The sequence below is a fragment of the Gymnoscopelus braueri genome (assembly GCF_963280865.1).
Source record: "Gymnoscopelus braueri genome assembly, chromosome: 12".
NCBI classification, from domain to species: domain Eukaryota; kingdom Metazoa; phylum Chordata; class Actinopteri; order Myctophiformes; family Myctophidae; genus Gymnoscopelus; species Gymnoscopelus braueri.
In genome coordinates, this window is record NC_137614.1 from 13902138 (window position 1) to 13927718 (window position 25581).

Consider the following 25581-nt stretch of genomic DNA (forward strand, 5'->3'; position numbering starts at 1 on the left):
CCTAATGCCTAATGACCGAGGGGTAACCCAAAGGGTTAGCCAAGATTGCAATGGAGCCAGATGGCCATGACCCGAGTTGGGACGGGAGAACATAATCCGAAACTCTGAGCAGCAACTGAGACGCCAGGCTTGATGGAAGAATCTTAATGGTTTATTCTGGGATATTAAGATGACATAAGTGTAAAAGGCTCACAAGGCGCAGGAGGCTTCTCGAAGGTTCAAGAAGTTTGGGGGAGGCGCATCGATAACCAAATAACTAGGTATAAATGAATATGTTTGGGTTTTGGTCTCTGAGTCTCTGTTTTCAGGTTCCTGGGGGGTAAAATAGATACTTCGCGGACACGCTTCGCCGTTTCAGCGCTCCTTCAGCAGCCATTGCTTCCAAATTTGGGCACTCTTGTGCCGTTAGTTGAGTCTTCTTTCACTTTTGCCCTGCCATTTGGTGCCCCCCCAAGGTTAGTGCCCTGTGCTGCAGCACCTAAAGCCCTTCCATTAAGCCCCCACTGGCACCGCCGATTAGACCGATATCTGAGTCATAGTGTCGGGGGCTTTGTCAGAGTACCTGTTGTACCTGTCTGTCTGTTTCCCTTTTGTGCCCATATATGGAGATCTCTGTATCTGTCTGTCTACTTGTGTCCATTTTGTGCTTTACATGAAACATTAAGCATCAAGACATTAACACAAATAGGGCAAAATAAAACACATTATAAAAGGACCTTTGAATAATTAAATAAAACAGAAAAATATGAATGGAATTTTAGTGCAGACAAAATTAAAAAGACCACAGTAAAACGCAGCGGCAAACAGAATGAACAGATTTGAAATAATAGAGAATTACTGTATAGCAGACCTGCAGTGTTCTGGGAATTGCTTCCAGATATGCAGTGCGGTGCATAAAAACTGAACACTGCTTCTCCAGGCTTAGTCGTGACTCTGGGTTCAGAAAGCAGACCTGTCCCAGAGGATCTAAGACGTCTGGATGGTTCATGGTGCAGCACAAGATCAGATTGTGAATGTAGACAGACAGAAAGACAGGTACAGTAGTCTGACGAGGTGATCAGACAGATAAAGTGGCATATGCTCCAGTAGGTTCCATGTCAGATGGCAGACCTTAACAGGGAATATTCCGGTGATTTGAGCTGGGGCAGTAAAGGGGAACACTATAATAGGTTAGGTGAGTGAGTGAGTGCGTGTGTGTGAGAGAGAAAGAGAGAGAGAGAGAGAGAGAGAGAGAGAGAGAGAGAGAGAGAAAGAGAGAGAGAGTCATGCAAGGCTGCCATGTAATGAGACAGTGCCTTCTGACCGTAACCACCTAAACATGGTGATGTGAGACTGATGTGAGACACTCTCTCTCTCTCTCTCTCTCTCTCTCTCTCTCTCTCACACACACACACACACACACACACACACACACACACGCTGTGAGCGCGGCATGGGGCCAGCGAGGCCTCCGCCATTATCACTGAGGTGAGTGACACTGACACAGCAGCAGATGCCTGATTTCACAACCTCATTGCGTCCGCTGTGCAGCTGTCAAAGATCCAATCCCGGCCCTGTTACCTGCCTCATTGGACTGGGTCAAAGGTCAGACCCCAAGACAACTGCTGCAGCTGGGCGGTGCTGGCCCCGCGCCCCACCCACGTCGTTTCTGAGTGCCTTTAAAAACTATTACCAGGACATCAAAGGGCATCATCAGAAGTCGTTCAATCCCGAGCTAAAAGAGACGTTGTGGACTGGGCCAGTGGTTCGCAACCCCCTGGAACCCCCTCAAGGGACCCCCCAGGGGACCTTGAGGGGGTTCCAGGGGGTCCCCAGGTAAATGACTCCTAGTTAGGAATCGAATGGACCATTACGGGTCTGTTGCTCAGAAAGCGTACAAATGGAACCAAACTAACTGTAAAGTCTATTTGGTTCCATCTGTACACTCTCTGAGTAAAAAAAAACAAAAGTGCAGATTGGGGTCCCATCAAAATATGATTAAATGGGGGTCCATGGCCTAATCTTGCTTATCAAACTGGGGGTCCTCGAAATTAAAAAGGTTAGAATCACTGGTCAGGGTGACCTGTTCTATTCTATTCTATTCTCCACAGGCAGGACATTAGCCACGGCGACACAGCGCCACGTGTCAAGCTAGCAAGCCAAATCGACCAGATCAATTCTGCAAGTGGATCCATTATTCATGTTCCTCCAGCTTTGGGGCGTTTTGTTTACATCAAAAGGTTTTAGTTGTGGTTGAGGTTTTTGTATTAATGTTATTCAGTTTGCCATCAATAGTAGAGTTTAATTGCGTTGCTGTGAACACCTCCTGTCAGCCATTAGATGTCAAATTGTGCCCCTTCAATCGTAGTAATTAGTATTAAGTAGACACAGTGGGTGACGTCAGGGTCTTTCAATCAGAGCCCAACCAATGCCAGATTTTAGGGTCACAAACTGAACTTTATTTTATTTAACCACTTAAGCCCTATCCAAAAATCTTCAAAAATATAAACATTTTGGACACTTTTTTAACTTTTCAAAACAAGGACGACAAATTGAAAGTGGTTCAAATCAGGACAAAGTAGCTGCATAGACCAGATGGATATTATCGGTCTGTCTCTACTTTCAATAGGCACCATCTCTGTGAAGGCAGAGTGTGCCAACACCTTCAACAGGCCTTCCTATTGAAAGCACTGTAGGGAAGGGGATAAAAACATAACCATAGGAGTTAAATCAGGGTGAAGGTTTCGCACACAGATCGCTAATTCCCCATTGTGAAAATAGCCTACATTGTCATATCAGGGTTACATTTTTGTAGCCTCACATGGTCACATGAGGAGTCGATATATTGGTATCAAAGGGGCCTGTTGTATTTGTTCTGTGTAAACAGTGCAAGTTATACTATGATCTAGTATGGAAGTATTTTCTGTATTTGGATCAATGGAGCAGCACTATTTTATTGTATCTTGCTTCATTGTATTGTGTGTATATATTGTGTGTGCACGCACGCACGCACACACACACACACACACACACACACACACACACACACACACACACACACACACACACACGCACACAAACGCGCGCGCGAGTGGGTGTGTGTGTGTGTGTGTGTGTGTAAACATGTGTGCAGCCCTGTGTCCTGTCATGGCTTGTCTTTAAATATTAACCACCTCCAGCTGTGAAGATGTGTAGGGGGAGGAGGTGAGGCGGAAGGGGGGGGCGAAAAATAAATGAATACATGCCCCCCCTTTACACCCGGGCCCTCTCCCCTTATCCCTTCAGGGGTCGTCTGTCTGGAAAAACACCAGACCAAAAAGAGAAGGAGAGAAGGACGAAGAAAGAGAGCCGTTTAAATGGAGGAGGGGGAGTGCTATGTGTGAGAGAGAGATGGACAGACAGAAGTCGGGCCCCAGCGGAGGAGAGGAGAGGAGAGAGATATTGCAAGGGTCAACGAGCAGGAAACGTGAGTAAGCGAGGTCTTGGTGACCAAGGTGGTGCTGGCGGGGGGTCGGGGGGGGGAGGGATCGGGCCCCCAGCAAAGTAAATTATTTATAGGCCTCCCTTTCCTGTCGACACAATTTGCCCTAAATTCACCCAAATTCATAATTCATATTGCAAGCCTTTGCCATAGATTTGGCAAGGGCCCAGACTGACGGTGCCCTTCCATACCTTGATTTCCTGCCGTCTCCTTCTCTCTCTCTTTCCATCCCCCGCTCCCTCTCTCTGGCAGGGCCATACTTAATGCATGAGCCTGTTGCAGTGAGACAAACTCTCTGGCCCACTTTGTCGGTACAGCAGAAAAATACCACAAATCATGTGAAATAACACCAGCTACCTGTTTCTGTCGCTACTTGCGTCTGCCCACTCTCTGCAATTCCCTACGCGACAGAAGATGCATCTTTCCTCATTCAGGGAGCATCGCTACAGGCCCCACTCAGGCTTTCCCTGAGTGTTCCTCCTCAGGACCTGAGACACACAAAAGGCAGCCGCCAAACGACTGATGAGTGCCTATTTTCTTGTCACCTGTTTTATTATCAATCTTTCTCCTCCGTTCTCTCAAGCCCCTTGGTACATGACACTTGGCTAAAAGCTTTCCCCCCACTCCTCTTCCAAGCACTTTTCACAATACATTTCATATTCCCCAATCCTCCCATCTTCTCTCCTTTCTCTTGCCTTTTATATTCAGTGCCTTCTCTTCCTCTGTCAATGTAATAACCTGCAGCACTCTGCCCTCGACAATATAGGCAATATGGCAGATTAATTCAATATCTCTGTCTTTATTGGAAAGGGGCTTTACTGCATGATGAGAGGGCGTGACCAGAAGGCCTACCTCTCCGTGGCTATGCGCTTTGTTTAAAAGACCAAGTAACATGTGGTTCAAGACCGATTAGCCATGGTCAACTCCAAATGGAAAATTACCAGCAGGGGATAAAAAAAAACATCCAGTGCCTATAGGTTATCAGGAAGCAGGGTGTACAGTATGGACAGCACATATATCAATACCATTATTAGCATAAGCTCCACCATTTACCACTACACGATTCCCACTTGTGTCAACCACGGTGATAGCATTCAGGCTCTCTTTCCCTCATTTTCCAAATCCCTCTCTTCTTGTGTCCCCCCCCCCTCAGCTCAGGGTTAGAGGTCACTATTGGAGTGACAAAAAGCTAGAGAAAATAAAGGTTGTTGAGGGGTCATGGCAACCGCCCACTCTCACCATCCAGGTTGCCATGACAACAGGGTCTCCACACAGCATCCCCTCCTTGCACATACAAATTCAGTTATTCATACGCATGGACACTAACAGGATTTGCGGTATCACTCACATATGCGCACGCACGTGCTCTACACACACTTACTCCTAGAAAGACACACACACACACACACACACACACACACACACACACACACACACACACACACACACACACACACACACACACACACACACACACACACACACACACACACACACACACACACACAAATGTACGGGAATCACTCCAGTTACAGTTGAAATTTCTCAAGAGGATTTCGATGTTTGTAAAGCTAAATCTTCTTGAAGCTTGTAGCCTTGAGTGTCAAAGGTTGTAAAGACAGAACTGAGATACAGATTCCCATGTCTCTTTTCAACCCCTCCTTCGTTCTCTCTCTATCTGTCTCTCTCATGCAGGTACACGTGCGCACTCGTGCCTCCTATGGCCTGGACTGCAAAGGAAGCTAACCGCCGGCTTGATTTATTTATTGATGTTTTTCCCCCTTAAGACACGGTGGGAAGGGTAGAATAAAAGAAGTGGTGAATAATTAAAGGAGGAGGGAGTGGACTCATTAAGACATCCGTAGGCAGGAGAGGAGATGCGGGATGGAGGGGCGGAGGGGTGAAGAGACGACAGAGGACAGACAGAAAGCAAGCAACAGCAGCTTGAGATCAAAGGGGAGACAAATGCATTGGTAATGAAACAAAGAAGAAAGAAAGAAAGAAAGAAAATAAGAAAGAAAGAAAGACTAGAAAAATGTGTTCTTCAGAGCACAGGCCTCTGCCAGGCCAGGTAGTAGAAGTCAATCTTGGTCAATCAGGATGAAATATGAAAGATCGGACAGGTCTTGATGTCATGACTATCGAGATAATGTGTACTGATGTGCGTGATGTTTGGACAAAATCTGTAGGAGTAATAGCAAAAGTTGGCCTCCTGGTGGCGTTATAACAGGCCAATGTGAAGTTTCACGGCAATTGGACGCTGCATTCATGATTTGAGGCATTTTGTTCAAAACGAGCAACTCCTGCAAACTTTAGATACCAATCTTAGCCAATCAGGATGGAATATAAAAAATCGGACAGATCTGTCTTGATCACATGACTATAGAGATAATGTGTACCGATTTGCGTGATGTTTGGACAAAATCCGTAGGAGTAATATCAAAAACGGTGCTTTGCAAAAATCGGCCTCCTGGTGGCGCTTTAACAGGCCGATGTGAAATATTTGGGGCAGAGGTTCCGCTCTGGGATCCAGGGAGTGTGTGTGCACAGTTTCATGCCGATCGGTCCAACGGTGCTGGAGATTAGCTGCTCACAGACGGACGGACACACACACACACACACGGATGAACGGACGGACGGACACACGGACAGGGGGCAAAACATAGTCTCGGCCACGCCTTCGGCCTGGAGTCAAAAATAAGAAGAAAGTCAGAAAGTGAGAAAGGTGAAAGAGATAAGAGCGCATGTGGGGATTACTGCCCAGTCAACAGATGTATAAGGATCACAAAGCAGGGATGTTGCCTTGATGTAATTGAGTATATCAGGTTCCCTTTATGGATGTGTGCACACACAGTGTGGTGTGTGTGTGTGTGTGTGTGTGTGTGTGTGTGTGTGTGTGTGTGTGTGTGTGTGTGTGTGTGTGTGTGTGTGTGTGTGTGTGTGTGTGTGTGTGTGTGCGTGCGCGCATATCAGTAGATCAGACTGTGTGTGTCAGCAGGTCAGTTAATCCCTTGTCAGTTAATGGAGGCAGCCGTGCAGATGGAGTGCTGCCCCATGCTGGAGTCTGGCCCCCTCAGCTTCCAGCGTGTTTTCTCCACCTCACTTAGGCCACTACTGATAAGATTAACTGCTTTAGGCTCGGCCTGTCAGTCAATTTGACACAGGAAATTAGTGTAACCGCTGTAGAAAGAATATAAGGGGAAAAGGCCCCGATAAAAATAAATAAAAATAATTGAGTTGTGTTCATAAGATGCATACCAAAGTTAAATGTAATAATGTATTTTTAATTATTTAATTTGTAATCAATTTGCAATGCTGACATACAAAAAGTAAATTGTCTAGTCTCCTTGCAGAGAAATAAGCTGAGAGAACAGCCAGGAAATAGAAATACACAAAAAAACGCTGAACTCATTAACTAAAAACACTTTCTAACAACTAAACTAAAAGGTTGTAACTGAGATGCACACATGCACTTGCACGCATGCACTTGCACGCACACACACACACACACACACACACACACACACACACAGTCTCCAGATTCTTAAATGCACACACGCATGTGTGCACTCTCTCTCACACTCACAGATGCTCACTAAATCTCCACATCCTTGCCTTTGGGTGTGATTTGCTTCGTTAGCAGCGGCATCATCAGTCAGATTCTTTCTGTGCCTGAAGTGCAGAGCTTGCTAATTACAAACACACCCAAGGACCCATGGATGATGCAAGATGTGATGCACAGAAGCATCCAAAGCACAAACATGCAAATACTTGAATACTTACTTTTGGATACTACTTATTACTTTCACTCCACTACATTTCAAAGACAAATTGTACTTTTGATTTCAAAACATTTCCAGGAAGGGAAAAAGGACATTAACCACTTAAAATACGGTGAAAATAGCAGATCTACACGTTCGCGTAGATCTAGCAAGCTCGTGCATATCTACAAGCTTGCGCTTTGAGACACAGTCGATCTGCTATTTTCACTATTATTCATATGTTTTGAACATTTCTGGAAGATCTTTTCAATCATAATGTACGTACTTCGTTTTGTGCTTTCATATTTGTATGTATATTGTTGCTGTTGTTTGTGTTTTTATTTTTCTTACTTTGATTCTCTTTGAATATTTATTCTTATTATATGTGTGTATGTCATTTATATATTTGTCTTATTATTTGTTCTGCTAAAAGGAAAACTCAATGAAGTGTTGATGTACTTTTGAAAGCTCAAGAATTTTTAAAAGCATGTACTTTTACAATACAAGCACAGAAAGAACAGAAAGCATGTACAACTTTCACTTGTAGTTGAGTAATATTTGACCAGGAGTATGCTACTTTGACTCAAATACTGGGGCTAAGTACTTTGTCCTTCACTGCTTGAACGAGGAACATGCGGTGATCAACACAAATGGTTATGTATTCAGCAAAGCCTGAAAATAAAGCCAATCTATACGAAAATCTACAAACTCAACGGGAGCTAACGGGAGCTTTATTCCGGCTTGTGACACTGTCGTACCGAGTATAAATTAAGCAAAACGCGCACCCACAAATTGTGTGATATGCGGCACTATATGTTGGACATGGAGGTAATGGTGTACAAGCCCTGGTAGGAATGCTGTGCTGGTCATAACATTAGCCGGGGTAAATAGGAGCAATCATGTGGCATTATGAAATTAAGCGGAAGAGCCATTAGGAGTGACCTTCTCCCTCTGCTTCCCTTGCTGCTTTCAGCATCTTCAGCCTCCGCCTACAGCACCTATCCCTTCCTCTCTCTCTTTATCTCTGTCAGTCAGCCTCTCCTGCACTATTTTTCACTCTCCACAGTTCTCCTTCTTGTTTTTTTTTTTTTTTTTTAACTCAGACACCCATTCTGACCTTCACTGTTTTCCTTTTGCAAAGAATCATAAGCTGGCACGTCAGCAGAGATTCTTGAGTAAAGGTGTGTGTGTGCGTGTGTGTGTGTGTGTGTGTGTGTGCGTGCGTGTGTGTGTGTGTGTGTGTGTGTGTGTGTACGTGCGTGCGTGTATGTACGGGCACCGTGTGTGTGTATGTACGGGCACCGTCAGAGAGATCAGAGAGAAAGAATAAAGGAAGATCAGACAGGTGAGATGCAGAGAGAGAGAGTGTGTGTGTGTGTGTGTGTGTGTGTGTGTGTGTGTGTGTGTGTGTGTGTGTGTGTGTGTGTGTGTGTGTGTGTGTGTGTGTGTGTGTGTGTGTGTTGTACACACACACACACAAAGGCTAGCAGCCTTTGGGGATCAACACATGGGTCTGCCAGAGTGTCAAGCAGGTCCAGCAGAAAACAGCTGACAACAGTGGAGTGGCCCAGACACGCTAGAGAGGACATCACAAGGCACTCATAACACAAACAACATGCAACATCACTAGAGGGAAAGCAGGCCTCATTATTCAAATGCGTTAATAAAAATGCATGAGCATAGTCAGTGCCTGAGAGCACAAAACATATTTTGTTCCTTATGTTTCTGCATCGTTACATTTTTCTTTAAAAAACAAAACTGTTTTGTTCTTTTGCATTTGGATATGACCCACTTGCGGATATGGCACATATTGGACGCCTGTCTGACCTGGATGCAGGTCCATTTGTTTGTGATCCTTGCTTCCTTTTCTTCCTTTTTCTTTTTTCTCAACAAGGTTTTTTCTTTTCTTGGGAGTTTTTGCTTGCCTAACGGAGGTTCTAAGGACAGGGCAGTTGTTTCCTTTATTAAATGTGGACCTGTAAAACCCTTAGAGACTGTAAAGGTGATTAAGGGCTATACAAAATACAAAGTTTTCTGTTTGGATTTGTTTGTTGGTGACATTTTGTTTCCTTTAGTGACTAGAGGGAAAAGCTCAGGAGTGATGGGAGCCTGTGATTTACCTCCGAAGTGACTGTGTGCATGCAAGCATTCATGTGTACCTTGCACACATCACATTGTTGAAGGCAGACTAGTTGAAGGTGTTTGTGTGGGCTGATTGTAGGTATAGCATGGTTTGAGGAGGGGTTGTGCAGTCAGTCATCGACTGAGATGGAGACAAGAGGAAAACGGAGTGGTCCCATGGGTCAGGTGATAAGTGGCCTATATAGCGCTGGAGACCACAGCTGCTAGAGGCTTGTGTGACATGCAAGGACACGTGGTTGGCTCCGGAGGGACCACTGGCACACACACCACACCCTGAAAAGAGGGGAGGAGTGTTTGCGTGTGATGGATGATAACGTCCTCCAACTGTCCTTCACAACACGTCATCGATTTGGGACGGTCGGTAGGCAAGTCAGGACAACTGAGGACAAATAACATCACTGTCAATCAAAGAGATGAAAGAAAACAGGAGAAAGAGATCTCATGCAGACACAAATAAAAACAAGGGGTCTAATGATGGCATGGCCAGTCTTCATGTGGACAGCCCTATGACGTACTGTATCTATTATGTACTGTACTGTATGGCTCCAAATTTGGGGCAAGATTTCAGCCTGACCAGAAACCCATAGACCTCCATGATCCCACTCCGTAACAGCCAGATGTCATGCCCAGGTGTCTTTGCAATAATCTATGCACATTTCTGTCCCCAAAAATTCCAGCTCCCCATCAACAGGTTGCGCATTATTCTTACATTTAGCAAAGAACATTTTTCCGCCCCAAGCTTCCTGCAGACAGCTTAGTGCCAAGAGATGTAGACTTTGTCTGAAACATCTGTCACGGTCCCTTTAGGTTAGATGCACTGTAATCCCTGTCTATTCTCTATCAGCCTCTCTCTCCACCATAGGGAAATGAGCTGTTTGTGGGGCAAGGTCAGATGCAGGGCTTTGCTACTTTGCCAACACTTTGCATGGAGGGGCCCCAGTGGCACAACGGCTGTGGGAAAGTGTCAGAGATTGCTCTTTCCCGCCTATTGCACCAGGCTTGCAGGGGCATGCCCAGAGTGAGACATACGCTTACAGAATGTATGCATAACACACACACACGTTTGAATGCATCCGCATTCCGCACATATACAGAAGACATAATCATCATTTCTGGGGATGAAAGCGATTACAAATGCAAAATACAAATCACCAGGATAAAAACATGTACCGAAAAAGACATCATTTGTATAGCATAGGTCAAGGGAGTTTTGTGGAGCGGTTCAAACAGCCCAGTGATCAGCATCATCGCAATAACGATAAACCAGGTCAGGTGAGTGCATCTTGGTGGCCCCATTAACAAAAACAAAAGTGCAAATCAGCAATACTTTTCTTAAGTGCTCCTGATCTAATCAAGCACATGGTGGCTGGAGACTGAGGCAGGAGGGAGACGTACCTCCACTAAAGGCCGGTAAATGACTGTGGGTTGGAAAGAGAGTGGGAGGATAATGTTTGTGATGAGAGAGAGACGGAGAGCAAAAGTGATCAGTAAGTGTCCATTTGGGTCCATTCTCACACTCAGTTATATTAACAGAGGACTTTACTGTGCAGCAGCCGATCCACCAATGGCTGCATGTTCCTTCTTCCATACTCTCTGACAGACACATGCACGTCTATGCACGCGCGCACGCACATCAGTGTTGATGTTGAATGGTATGGTTATCAGTAATTGTCCGACAAGTGAAGTCAGTTTAAGGGGATTTGCCTGCCAGCATGGGAAGCCTGAAGCACGGAGGTCTGTAGGCTACTGGGCACTGATGCTGCTCTCAGCTCATATGCAGGCACCAACACAGTACGTGTGCGTGTGCATGTGCGTGTGTGTGTGTGTGTGAGAGAGAGAGAGAGAGAGAGATAGGGAGAAAAAACATGTATGTTTGCTTTAGAGGTGGGAGATGGCATCGTTAAACATGACTCATTTGTTTGTTTAATGTGTGTGTGTGTGTGTGTGTGTGTGTGTGTGTGTGTGTGTGTGTGTGTGTGTGTGTGTGTGTGTGTGTGTGTGTGTGTGTGTGTGTGTGTGTGTGTGTGTGTGTGGTGTGTGTGGTGTGTGTGGTGTGTGTGTGTGTGTGTGTGTGTGTGTGTGTTGTGTGCGTGTGCGTGCACTCATGCATGTCAGCAGCATTGTGTACCAATACTAGGTGTCAATAGCCTCTCTTCCATTCCTTTTCTCACCCCGCTATCACCATGACAACGCCCTGACTCCAGCCCTGCCGCACACAGCAAATATTTCTCTCCCCTCCCCCCTCCATCCATCCATCCTCCTCCTCCCTCCTCCCCCCATCCCCCACTCCCTCTCTCTCTCGCTCTCCCTCTCCCTCGCTCATCGGTCTCTACTTTCTTCCCTCTTCCTTCATCTCTCATCTTCCACATCTCTCGTTTCTCTTGCCTGCATGCTTTCCCCATATCTCTCTCTCTCTCTCTCTCTTTCTCGCCAGCCCTTCTGTAATGTCTACATGTTATCTTTACTTCAAAGTCTTCCTCTTTACTCACTGCAGTCACTGCCTACAGTGTATCTCTCTTTTATTTGTACCACCCCCCTCTGCATCTCTCTCTCTCTCTTTCATTATTCTGTTTCTATCTCTTTTTGCTCCCTGCTGAATGCAAAGCTTCTCGCTGCTTAGACAGCTCTCTCTCCTTCTCGCTCTCTCTCCTCCCATGCTTTGCTCCTCTCCCTCTTCCTTCTTTTTCTTTCCTACAGGGAGATGCCTGTGGATCACGGTCTCCCAGCCGTGCTTCATTAGATGTTCATTACAGCCAACCTGCTAGCATCATGTATAGAATGCAATTACAGGTAGTGCCCTATCGGCCCCCCACCATCAAGCATTAATATCCAGAATTATGCTTGCCGGCAAGAGCAGATGAGCTTTTGGATGGGCTCATCTGGTCGTGCAACAAACAAAACAGACAACAACGCTGTCATATGACGGAGTATATGAATTAAGCTTCATCAAACCCTCTGGAAGATAAATGTAGTATGAAGGGACATTTGCCTGGACCAGACGATGGATGGATACAGTAACCCAGACCCGAGGTGGCTGGCTAACTCGCCATCACATCTGTTATCATTATCATCAGCAAACCGTTTCGGCTCGGTAACTAAATCCAATCATTACCAATGGACTCCTCGGCGGAAATCCATGCGAGGTGAAACGTGGCTCGTCCTCCCCGTCACAGGAGGACCGGCCGACATCAAAGGCTGCTGCATTATCTGAGACACGCAGACCCTCCGTCTCTGCAGCGGTCCGGGCAAAATCCACCCCACCCTCCCTCCCTCACTCCCAAGCACCCCTCCCTCTCCCTCCACATTGCTCCATAGGCTCCATTCCTCCACGCTGTGCTGTGTGGCAGCGCAAAGACATCAAGGACATGACATTTGGGTGAAACTCGCTCCAATTTTCAACAACACAAGATATCAAAGGGAGCAAGCAGACAAACTGTTCCACCCCGTCTGTCCGTCTGTCTGTGTCCTTTCCCATCAGACAAGCGTCTCTGTGATTATCTTTTAAACTGTAAAAACCTGAGTGTTAATTCAACTCTGAGGATGTAACAATTTACCCAGAAGGGTGTATTTTTGTACCACAAGGGTAGTGTGAAAAGGCAGTTTCAAACCCATCTCTATTTATTACTTGATCAATTCATGGGGCATAACTATTCTTCTCTTCCTTCTTTCCCAGCCTCCCCTTATTCTCCTCTTTCCCTGACTTCCCTCTCTTATCTCCTTTTCCTCTCCCTCGATCCTCAGGTATTCCTCCGTCGCAGAAGGTCCAGCTGCGACCAAAAGCTATTGCTCCACAGTCTCTCCTCTCTCTCTTTCCGTCCCCCTTTCTATGGCTAACGGGAGATGACAGGAGGGGTTGGCCCTCATTCCAATGGCAACAGACTCTGCACAGGGAGCAAGAGAGTGAAGGGGCACAGAGCAATGGGATGCAGAAGACGCTGCGATGACCTTTCCCTGCAGCTAGAGAGTTAGGCCGACATGCCCTGACAAACCACATACACACGCACAGCCCACATGGACCCACACAGCCAGCTGTGTACACCACCCTCATGCATATTCATGTACTCCCACACTCGCTTCACAAAGACACATACAGTACACGTGTGTGCACGCACGCACGCACGCACGCACACACACACACACAGAACCTATCATGGTTGAAAGGTCCAGGCAGGAATGAGATCGTACGCCATAACCTCTCTCTCCATAATGGTTAACAAGCGTATCATCTTCACATCATCATGATAGCACGGGCCCATGCTTCCAACCATGCTGACCACATCAGTTCCAATATAGGACACATAGACCAGACCCACCACATGCTAGGTCAGCGACTACTGTACTGTTAATTAGCCCTAGCATCGGTCAGATCCAACCACGGATGGCTGATTAGCTAATGGCTAACGAATAAGCTACTGTACTGTAGCTAACAGCATTTGATATGCACGATCAATCGCTCAGCATATCGGTAAAAATGCGATATCAGTAAAATCTGTATCAGCAAAATAATCCTGATATATATATATATTTTAAACTATATTTCATTTTATACTAATTGTTAATTAATGCTTCATCTGCACCCAAAATCACAATTACTGTATAACAGTTCAATATAATGCGTCCCTAAAGAGCACAGCTGTTGTGTACACAGTAACATTCTTAGTGTTTGATTAACTATTAAAAATAAAGTACAAATGGATCCTTATGGGTCAATTTGGTTCCATTTATACCCTCCTCGAAGTTGAATTAACACAGAGTATGTTTCTGTATACGATAGGGCATTCACGAATAGTGATTTTTAGCATTTTTAGCTGCGCGTCTGCTGTAGAAAAGCCACTAAAAAAAAAAAAATCATAATCGAATAATCGAATAGTGGTTTGATAGTCGAATAGTCGGTTTGATATTCGAATATTCGAATATTCGGTGAATGCCCTAGTATACGATTCAGTTCAAAGTAAGCCCTCCTCAATATAAGCTGAATCCTTTATTCCCTTTATTCAACTGAATAGTGGGGACACTGCTTTTGTTCTGATAAAGACCTCAGAGTCCTTCAGACGGACCCCGGGGTCAACGTGGGGAGGCCAGTGTGTTGGCAGAGGAGACAGCAGCAGTAATGGCCCTGTCACTAATGTTTACAGTTGGTTTGTTTGTCCCCACTGAACCAACCACAGGCCGTTGGTCGTCAAAACACCAAACGGTCATAAATAAAACCCAGCGGAGAGATAAAATGTAAAGACAGACGAAGGAGTGGTGGAGAGAGAGGAAGGACAGAGAGAGGAGGACAGGAAGGGGTGAATTAAGAGGGAGCGACGAAGGAGAAATGAAAGGCGTACGGGAAGGTCGGGAACATCATGTTTGTTATCAAGCAGAGCGGAAAATACATTAAGCGTAATGAGAACTCATAAAGACGGATGACATACGGCACATACAGTCAATGAAGTCCTCTCGGTACTTTAGACGTGTTGATTTAATCATGTCTGTGTGGCGGAACTATACTGTCAGTGGCTGAGGATGGGTACACAGTATATTTGCTGTTATGTAATTAGTGTCATGAAGTTATTCTTTACACAGCCTGAGACAGTGCAGGTGAGCCTGTGTGTGTGTGTGTGTGTGTGTGTGTGTGTGTGTGTGTGTGTGTGTGTGTGTGTGTGTGTGTGTGTGTGTGTGTGTGTGTGTGTGTGTGTGTGTGTGTGTGTGTGTGTGTGTGTGTGTGTGTGTGTGTGTGTGTGTGTGTGTGTCAGGTATACAGTACATCTGCCCCTACACGTGTGACCATTTTAATCACAACAGGGATCTCTCCCTCTCTCTTCTACATCATTCTCTGGCTTCATCTCATTGCATTGTTACACCATCTAAGCCTGATTCAATCCACTCTCTCCAGCCCCTCGAGCAACATCACACCCTAATGCTATAATCAACGATACTAAAAGGTTACTGATAATAGACCTCCATTTTTTTTTGTTAACTCAATACCACCCCACCCCCACACCCTTTTCCCTTTTCCTCTCATCTCCTCTCTGTGCCCCACCCAGCCCGGTATGGCCCGAGAGGACGAGCTCTTTGCTTAAATGTATAATTACCTCGTTAAGCTTGTTAACAATGTCCGGACCCGCTCTTGTCTCTTCTCTCTCATCTCACTCTCTCTCTCGCACAATGGGATTTGTTATTCCCCCCCACCCCACACAACCCTCCACCCAGCTGACATCTGCTCCCCTAAATAAATCTATACAATCTTTTTTGTTGTGTTTGGGTTTTTTTGTTTTCTCCTGGGTATCGTTCATGTTTTCTCTCTATTAACACCTTGACTCACCCCGTCTCCTCATCTGTTCATCAATTCCCCTCATATCACTCCAATGCCTTTAGTCTCTCACCCTCCAAAAAAAATAATTAAGTTCCTGTGAAGAAGAGAAAGTATTTCTAGTATACAAATACAGAAAATGCCCAAAACAACCCTCGCTTCTTTTCTGAAACTACAACTTGTAAAAGTTTTTACACAAACACAAATTACACCGATGTGCAGCGGAGCATGATGGCTGATACAGGGGTAGATACGGTGTCTCATTATATCAGTTCATCCTCCGTACATGCCCACTCGAGTTTGGTGAGCAAATACAAACAGGTTATTATACTGTAGTTGACAAAAAATAAGTAACTTGAATTGAAATAAAAATAAAATAAAAAAAAGTGTGATAAATGTGGTCTATAATAGAGACCATGTACATGGCCTATATGATTAAGGTTAGATAAACCCTTTCTTTCGAGGCAAACAACCGGCTTCATATCGCTGCGTTATCAGATTCGCTCATCAATCCTGTATTGCAAAACAGATATGATGATGATCCATATTGGTTTGTTTGAGTACAAGCTAGGTAAAATATATGGAACAAGCATGCACTGTAGCCTGAGATGAATATATCCCATTAATATGTTGGAGTGGGTAAAAAAAAAAAGATCCATATTCTATATTGTGTATTGTTCAAGTCTTCTTAAGATAGTCTCCCTCTGAAAAAGGCAAAGGCTTATGGAGGCAGCAGAGAGATATTGTAGTTAAAATGCTGTTATTCTTGAACATATGTACTTGGTGTGCTGCAAAAGTACAGTGTACCTGCATGTTCATACAATGGTGCCGTAAACACAATCAACCAACCAGTGATTCATTCTAATGTATTCAAGAATCTATTCAGTATTCCAGCTAAAGAGGCTGATGGACTCACAGGCTCGCCCACTTAAGCTGTCAGCGATGCACCAGAATGTCAAAACCTCCCAGGTCAGAAAAAAGCGAATTCAAATCAAATAGAGGAACATTATTCCAGGAACTTTAACATGTATCCTGACAAAATAGGGAGTTACACAAAAATGAGTTTTTGCCATTTCTCCCGTCTCCTTACTTCTTCCCCGTTCACCCCCCCTCTAGTCTATGTTCTCTCCCCTTAATCCTTGCCATTACATTTTCTCTCTTTCTTTCCTTGTATTTCTCCCTTTCTCTCCCACTGTGGTTCTATTCAACTCTCCTTTTCTCTACAGCTATATCCACTCCAACCTCTCTCCTTTAGCACCGTGCCTCTTGTTCCGTTACCCTGCTCTAACCCCTCAAGCCCCCTCCTCTCCTCCCCTTCAGTCAGTGTCTGTGCATGCACGTTGGTGGGCGTAGTGTGTAATAGGATGGCACAGTAGGTGAGATTAAATTAGTCCAGTGTATGGGGATTACAACCCACTTCAGATTCGATCCCCTCCCACTCCCCCGTAATCCAGCACCTAATGAATGTATCGCGGCTGACACGGCAGATAGGAACCCCAGTCACAACATATGCAAGGGGGGGACACGAATACCGACAGCCTGTTTACCCACACTAGTGTGTCTGTTTTGCGCGAGTTTGCTTTGTGCTCAAAACGAATACACAGTTTATGTCCCATCTGTTCCTGTGTGCGCTGATTCACAGAAGTGTACTGTAGCTAATGGGAGGTGTGTGGGATGAGGAACAGGAAACAATGATTCTGAATCAATACAGCAAGATATGACTGAATGTAATCCTTCAGCTGTATTGACAACACAATCAAACCATATATTCTGCTGCGTTTGCTTTGCACACAAGGCAGTTATACATGGCGGCTGACTCAATGTCAAACAGTCATCTTTCATTCAGTGCATTTAACTCCCAACGCTTCGGTGCGTCAGAAAGATGACACACATCTCAATTGTCTGCCGACTCTCCCGGCTCAAGTTCTCTCCTCCGACACAATCACGCTACTTCCCCATCATATCACTCCAGTTTTATAGACCCAGTCAGATGAGTCATTCTATGACAACCATAAGTGTAGGATCATCACACTGCATTACCGGACACAACCCAGCATGTCCGGTAAAAGGTTGCCAGTGTTGCAGCTTTGCAAGAGAACAAGCTTTCTTCTTTCAGGTGGAAGAATGATCAATCAAACACCTCTGTAAATGCCAGTTGGTAGCAGTTATCAGCATGTACTATAATCCGATCTAACAGACGCAACTAATGATAATCATATTATTCATTATCCAAGTGATAATAACAATGTAATGATATATAGAAAATAAACTCATCAACATTGTACTTTTCTTCTATAATAAAGTAAAACAAATGTTACAAATACATTTAATAAAACAATCATTAATAAATAATCAGTCATGATAATGCTGAAATAATGCCATGTGTCTCTCAATGTTAGGGTTGCATGACCATATGGACTCTCACTCCAAGGCTTTGCCCTTGTCTGTCATTGACCCAGTTCACTCACTGGTTGGATTGGCCTTGTTATTTCTCATCATGAAAGCATGCACAAAATCACAAATCCCTTTTTTCATGACCGGGTCCGTAGGGAATTATATTATTTTCCATTAGCTGTATAGCAGTTCCAGTGCTTTAATAAATGTATCAAGTCACTGCCAGGGTTGCTTAACCCTTGCAAGCTTTTATAACACACTGCCACATGGAGATTCTTCAATCTCCATGTGGGTAGCCTATTAGATGTTAAACAAATCTCTCTGAAAATGTAGATGTGACTCTCAGAGGTTAATGAGGGCATTACTGAGATCTCATGCCAATTTCACTGTGCCTCCATTGGTCCAGCAACATTCAAGTCCATCAATTGCCAGGGTTTTCACATGCCAACCACAGGGGTTTAGTGGTGCCAGAATGTGGTGCTTCTTCATGCTTAGACATGATACATACTGTACAGTATGTGCTGTCCTGTGCAAATTGACCAAGTAACATACACTGCACTTAACATTACAACAAATGCAACAAACTCAGAGCAACAGAATGTCTACAGTTATCCACTTTAGATTAACCACCCATGCACAAAGCACCTAAAGTGTACAATTATTATTGCATACATTCATTATTTCTACTATGATTGGATAGTTAACTCTATAACTTTTTAATTTGTCTTGCTGCTATAATGTTGAGGAGCCGCAACCAAAGAATTTGACTCTTGTGTACCCGTACATAAGATGTAACAAATAAAATATTTTAATTTACATTTTTGAATATAGTGTTCACAGTCAAATAAGAGTTAAAAAGTTCAATAGGTCTATGAGGTGATAGAATTTTAAAATGATTAACATAATTTATATATTCAAGTCATTTAAGGTAACTATCCTGGGCAGTATGATCTTTACACTTGTCAACAAAATGTTAAAGAAATTTATTTCTAACTATTTTCCTAAGAGAAAGATTAAAAAGGTTCAATATATCTGAGATCTAACTTGACGCTGAAGAGCCATGTGGGGATTTACACCATTATGATGATTAGTTACAGAGAGGGTTTCTGACACAGACACTGTGGTCACTTTCACAGCGCGTCTAGAAGGCTGGGCTATTCATGCATGCACATGCACGCATGAGTGACACATGCACATCCGCAGTTAGGCTACATACAGAGGGTCAATTGAGCCTAATTTTAGTCTCTGATTTGACTGATAAAGCCTCTTTGATGGAAACGACGGCGGGGAATTCTCTCTGTGATTCACACAAAGACATGATTTTGCCAGAGACGCAGAAAACGAGGAGGATGCATCAGTTGTGTCTGAGAGATGTTGAGAAAAGGTCAGATACAGAGTTTCTCTTCATGTCTTACCCTTTTTTCTCCCTTCTTGTTCTCGTCAGCTCTGCAACTTCATCTTCACTCTAATCTGTGGTTTCTCTGGTCTTCTGGATTGAAGTCACATCATTCACAGAATAAGGACATTTATGAATTTTAAGCCATATGTATTTCTAAATCATTCAATCAATCATCATACAAATTTAAGTAACTTTAGGTTTTTGACTAAATAGAATCTTCCGTTTTGTTTCAACGTATAGCTACATTGTCCGTTATTAATCTCTCTTATGGCTCAATCCAATAAGTGCTATGCAGTTCCAATTTCATAACGAACCAATACAATATTGTTTCCCAAGGGAATGCTCCCATAATTCCCATTTATGTTCTCTCGCGCAATCAGTGCTGAAAGACATAATACAGTAATTCACTCTGTCAAATTAATTTGGTTCTCCATACACGATGCCTCTGTTTGTGCCCCCCCCCCTCCCTCTCCATTGCAGATTCAATTGAACAATTGGGTTCGTTTTTATGAGTCTTTGTCTAATGGCTGCTGGGAAGCCCAATAGGAATCTCGCTCATTTTGATTAAGGCCATGAGTTAAGGCCAGTGGTGTAAAGTAACTAAGTACATTTACTCATGTACTGTACTAGTATCATTTTGAGGTAGTTGTACTTTACTTGAGTAATTCCAACTTACAATACTTTTACTTCTACTCCACTCCACTACATCTCGGATCCAAATATTGTACTTTTAGGCCTACTCCACTACATTTATTTGAAAACTTTAGTTACTAGTTACTTTGTAGATTTTGATTATTATCACAAAACATACATTAACCACTTCAGCCCTATATATATTTCGGCCATTTGTAAATAGCCGATCTACAAGCTCACAATGTATCTCCATGCATGCATTCAAAAGATTAGTTTACATTTGAAAACTTGAAATGGGACATTCTGCATAATGAGTACTTTTACTTTTGATACTTTTTTAAAGTACATTTTGATGCCAATACTTTTGTACTTTTACTCAAGTACATTTTGAATTCCGGACTTTTACTTGTAACAGAGTATTTCTACATTGCAGTATTGATACTTTCACTTAAGTAAAAGTATAACCAAAAAAAAGTTTAAACAAAAAAAAAAATCCACCACTGATGGCTGCTGCAGCCCAATAGGAATCTCACTCATTTTGATTACGGCCATGAGTAAGGGGCGGCCACGCTTCATGCGTGCAGCGCTAATGCAAGCATGAATACAGACATGACACGAAACGCTCGGAGGGAAGAGAAAGTGGAAGGAGAGAGAGAGAGAGAGAGAGGAGATACAGGATTACCTCCTAGGCTGACAGGTTTGCTCTAGATGTCTGACTACTTAAAGTGAAGACTCGCTCGGTTGAGGTGCTTCAGAGACACCGGCCTGACAATTGAATCCACCTCCACCGCGTTTCATCTGAGCGAGCCTTCCCTGAACAGCCCGCTTCACCTTTACCGGTTCCACCCACCCTGCTGTTCGGATTCTCATTCGCCCTCAATGCAGTTCATTCCATTCTCTGCCTCCCTCTTATTATTATTCGTTTTATAAGATCTCCTGCATGCTAACCCCCTTCCCCATAGATATGTAACTGTCGATGCACACGACCCCTTCCCTCTGTAAATCACCATGTTGATGATAGTTTAACAAGTTACAGTATTGCTGCCTTAAAAGAGGAAATACTTTTCAGCACCTTCAGCACCTCGGACAGCGACCTAGGCCAGGAGACCAGGCATTCGCACCACCACAAGACCACAATGTATTGGGGGGGGGGGTAACTGACTATCATACGAACTCTGCAATCCCACTTTTAACCACTTTCCACCTAGTGGTTAGGCCTATACAGGTATAAGAGACATTTCAAGATTTTCTAAATTGTTCAAAAATAGCAAAAATTGCAGAGATATGAGTGGCGATGCGATTGCGAAGTGTTGTGAGGTTGTAGACTAGCGAAAATGGCGCTCAAGTGGTTCAAATAAAATCCCGATAGCGTCATAAAGACATATGCACTCTCACATAAGTTTGCGCTCATAAAAGTATTGTGCAGATCGCTCGGAGGCTCGTGCACGCACACACACACACGCACGCACGCACCCACGCACACAGAGAAAAGAGGAACTACTCATCTGAGCCTGTGCTTGTACAACTTTACATGTGATATTCTACAAGGAAGATAAGATAGCAGTGAAGACAGGTAGCCTACGTGATGAAACAGTTGTTTACTTTTCATTGTGAAATCTAGTTCACTCTTTAGCCATTCTCTGTTACCACTTGACGGTTGAATCCCTGGAAAGTAGCAGGTGCAGTCTGTGATCTATAGCAGACGTTTAAGTAATCAGGCCAGCCGGGAAAGCTATGATGGAGAACGTTTAATTTGGAGCAGATGCAACAGGATGTTACTGTGTGTGTGTGTGTGTGTGTGTGTGTGTGTGTGTGTGTGTGTGTGTGTGTGTGTGTGTGTGTGTGTACAGCTGAGCGAGAGCTTTTCATTTAGTGTATGTTTGTGAGTGTGTGTGTGTGTGTGTGTGTGTGTGTGTGTGTGTGTGTGTGTGTGTGTGTGTGTGTGTGTGTGTGTGTCCTATTTGCAAGGCATACAGAGGGTGTGTATGTAAATAGACACAGGTGTGCATATTATTAGCAAACTTGATGTGCAAGTCAATAACTAATACCAGTGGTTTTCTGCCTGCAGTATGTGTATAGCACGTGTTTCTATGTGTGGGGTAACTGTGAAAATGTGTGTGCTATTGTGAAACTGCCATGCATGTACTGTATGTGTATACAAGTGTTCCTGTAAGCGAGCAGGTGTGTGTTTGGCGGGTGCATGGTTGACTGGTAGAGGTGCCCTGAGGCTAGAACAGGTGGCAGAGAGAGGAGAACCGGGTACTGCGATGCATGCACAGTGCACACTGCTCTTCCCTGGAGCTCCTCTCCTGACTGGCACATTGAGAGCAGCTCGTCTCCTGCAACTACACAACACCACCATGACATCTCTCTCTGACAGAGACGACGCTAAACTAGGCTGGGAAACAGGCCAGTCTCAGCTGTTATACACTTCACATAAAGATTAACTGAGCAAAACCATAAATACACCAGCCTGGAGGGGATGACCTCCCCGCGTTGTTCACAGTGGAGATCAGTATCATTTATTATATGGGAATGTGTGGATAGATCCTCATTCTTTCCACCTTGTTTCCTTGGCTCCTTTGCTTCCGTTCTGCTCTCTCTGTGACCTTGCCCTTTCCTCTATCACAGTTGATCCCTCCTTCTCTCGTCGACACACAATACCTCTAGCGGCACAGGATTTGCCTTTCAAATGGAAGCCAACACTATCTCTCATCATATACCCCCCCTTTCTCCTTTTCTATCTTCATTGCATCTCTCTCCTGCATTTACTCCCCCCTGTTCCACCCCCCCTCTCTCTCTCTCTCTCTCTCCTTTTCACTCTGTTCTCCCACTCCTTTTCCTCCCCTAAATCACATTTCACCCAATCCATCTCTCCGATGGAACAGCTCAATTAGCCAGCTAGCGTCACAGGGGAGATTACTTTCTGTACCATATTGTAGCAGAGGTAATCATACACTCAACTCTAGCCAGCTGCTCTGACAACAACAAGCTATTCTGCGACAACACCAGCTCTCAGCACCGGCTAGCAAATCGCCAACCGTTGCTATACACACACTATTGCATTAAATAGTATGATAATGTGGCCAGCAGTACAGGGTCTCTGGAGCATTTTTAACACATTCACACACACACAGCCTCTATAGCTAGGGCTATCTTGATCTATTGTGTGTGTGTGTGTGTGTGTGTGTGTGTGTGTGTGTGTGTGTGTGTGTGTGTGTGTGTGTGTGTGTGTGTGTGTGTGTGTGTGTGTGTGTGTGTGTGTGTGTGTGTGTGTGTGTGTGTGTGTGTGTGTGTGGCTGTGTTGCAGCAGCAGCAGCATGTTTATGGATGTCGTACAGATGGTAACAAGTCATTGTCAGGTGCCCCTCCCCTCTGCTCCCTTGACTCTGTTCATCTGGGACAGGCTGCAGGCTACTGAGGCACCGACATTCTGAGACTGAGAAGAGTGCGCTCGGGTTCACAGAAGCACACACACAAGCACACAAAATAAAACAGGTGCACAAAGAAATGGCTGCATATGCACCCACGCAATCGACACAGTCAGAACAACACACCCACATACACCAGCAAAAACACAAACAAGCAAACACATACAGTCATACACCAGGCTGAAACATTGACAGCCGTTGGGGGGGGGGGGTTCCAGTTCTGGTGATATTATTTTCCATGCGAGTAATGTAATTGCTGGAGCCTTTTTTCGATTTTCCCCTGTCAGGTGGAACAGATGTATTCCAGGCTATTCTACTGAGGGCAGCAGCAGCAGCAGCAGCAGCAGGCAGCACTCTGGCACGCAGCCAGGTAAGGGCCTTCCTCTCATGGGCACACCTCAATCTGTTTGGAGGGCTGCCCCACCCGTATTTTCGCTCTTCTTGCCATCTCCCTACCGCCACCTCTCTCTCACTCCTTCCTGTTGATATCTCCATCTCTTTTTCTCATCCTTTCTCTCTCACCTGTCTCTTTCTCTATTCCTTCTATATGGGTCCATAATGTAAGGTTTCCTAGTTCTGTGCGTTTGCCTCAGGAAACAGGCCCTCTACTGCAGCAATAGAAGAGAGAAGAGGCACCGAGTAGAGCTGTGCACTCTCTCTCTGTGTGTCTGTGTGTCTGTCTGTCTGTCTGTCTCTCTCTCTCTCTCATAGGCTACTACATTAGAAGGGCTCCATCCTCCACATCAATTGAATACCATTAAAGCATGTTGCAATCAAGGACTACACTTAACCACATTACGCCACTCAGCTTACTAGTCGGGGGACGGGAAGACAACATAGAGGTAAAATGTATGTACATTAAAGTAGTAAGATAAAGGGAATGATACATCAAAAAAGAGCATATTTTTTATGGGAAATGACCCACAGTTGGCAGAAACTGAACAACTAACACAATTTGGCTGAAATGTGCAAAACACGCACAATCACAGATCCAAGTAATAAAGTGGTGTTGAAATGCTTTTGCTATACATGCACGATGGTAATGCAGATTTAAGTCCATTGGACAATATATAACACACATCCATGATGCACTAAGATTCTTGTAAAATGTGTGTGTATTTATATACAGTATGTACACCAACTGTGCAGTACTATGGTCAGTGTTAACACAAGTTCATTTGGTTACACTCTCAGAGTTACAAATTCACTAGGTATTTTATTATGTGGATGTGTCAGAGACATATAAAGTAATATTGTAAAATATTGAAATGATCACTAGTGATAGTTGCTGTGTGTTCTGTGAGGCAGCATAACAGGGCACAGCATAACAGAATCATTCAATATTAATATGAGAGCAGAGCGGACCCTGTTGCATGCAACACATAGAGCATCCTTCGCTCGGCAGAATCTCAGTAGACATAACACCCTGCTTTTCCCAAACAGCAACATGTACCAACAAGTCAGCCTCATGAGACAATCATTTAACTTCAATGCATCACTAATTAACTCAAACAATTAAAAGCATTGCATACGATATTCCACAGCACTACATTTTACCACAACACCCCCACCAAAACTGAAAAAGAAAGACTTCCTTGCAGTAATTTTCAGAATTCCTAGAAATTTCTAGCATCCATTATATACTGTAGTTTTCCTCAGTGACAATGCAGCTCATAATAAAAAATAAACTCTAGCCAAAGAAATACAATTATGTCATTAAACAAATCCCCCCCCCCCCAAGTCATTGACATGAACCTGACTACCATCTTGTGGTACCAGCAGATGTACTGACGTATCCAAAGGTGTGATTCTATGACAAGTGCCTCCACCCAACCACCTAATTAAACCGCTCAACAGCCCCTCCTCTCTCTTGTTAATGACAAACTCTGTCCATGTCTTGTGAAATGGCCGCGGCGGATTCTTACCTCCTCCACAGGTTTGAAAGACGGCCTCGGGATGCTCCTATCCACTGGCTCGCTCTTGGCGTCCTCCCTTTTTCTCCTTCCTTATCTAGTTGTCTTTTCTTCTTCTTCTTCTTCTGTGTAAAATTGATTGTGCCCTCTCCT

General features: G+C 44.3%; 1 protein-coding gene across 1 annotated transcript in view; it reads right to left on the reverse strand.

Moving 5' to 3' along the window:
- The window catches only part of l1cama (L1 cell adhesion molecule, paralog a), a 56275-nt gene extending 30694 nt beyond the window's left edge, over window positions 1–25581 (reverse strand). Inside the window, exon 1 of the mRNA XM_080444883.1 lies at window positions 25441–25581. The gene's annotated coding sequence lies outside the window, so the exon portion shown is untranslated. The remainder of the gene's footprint in view (window positions 1–25440) is intronic.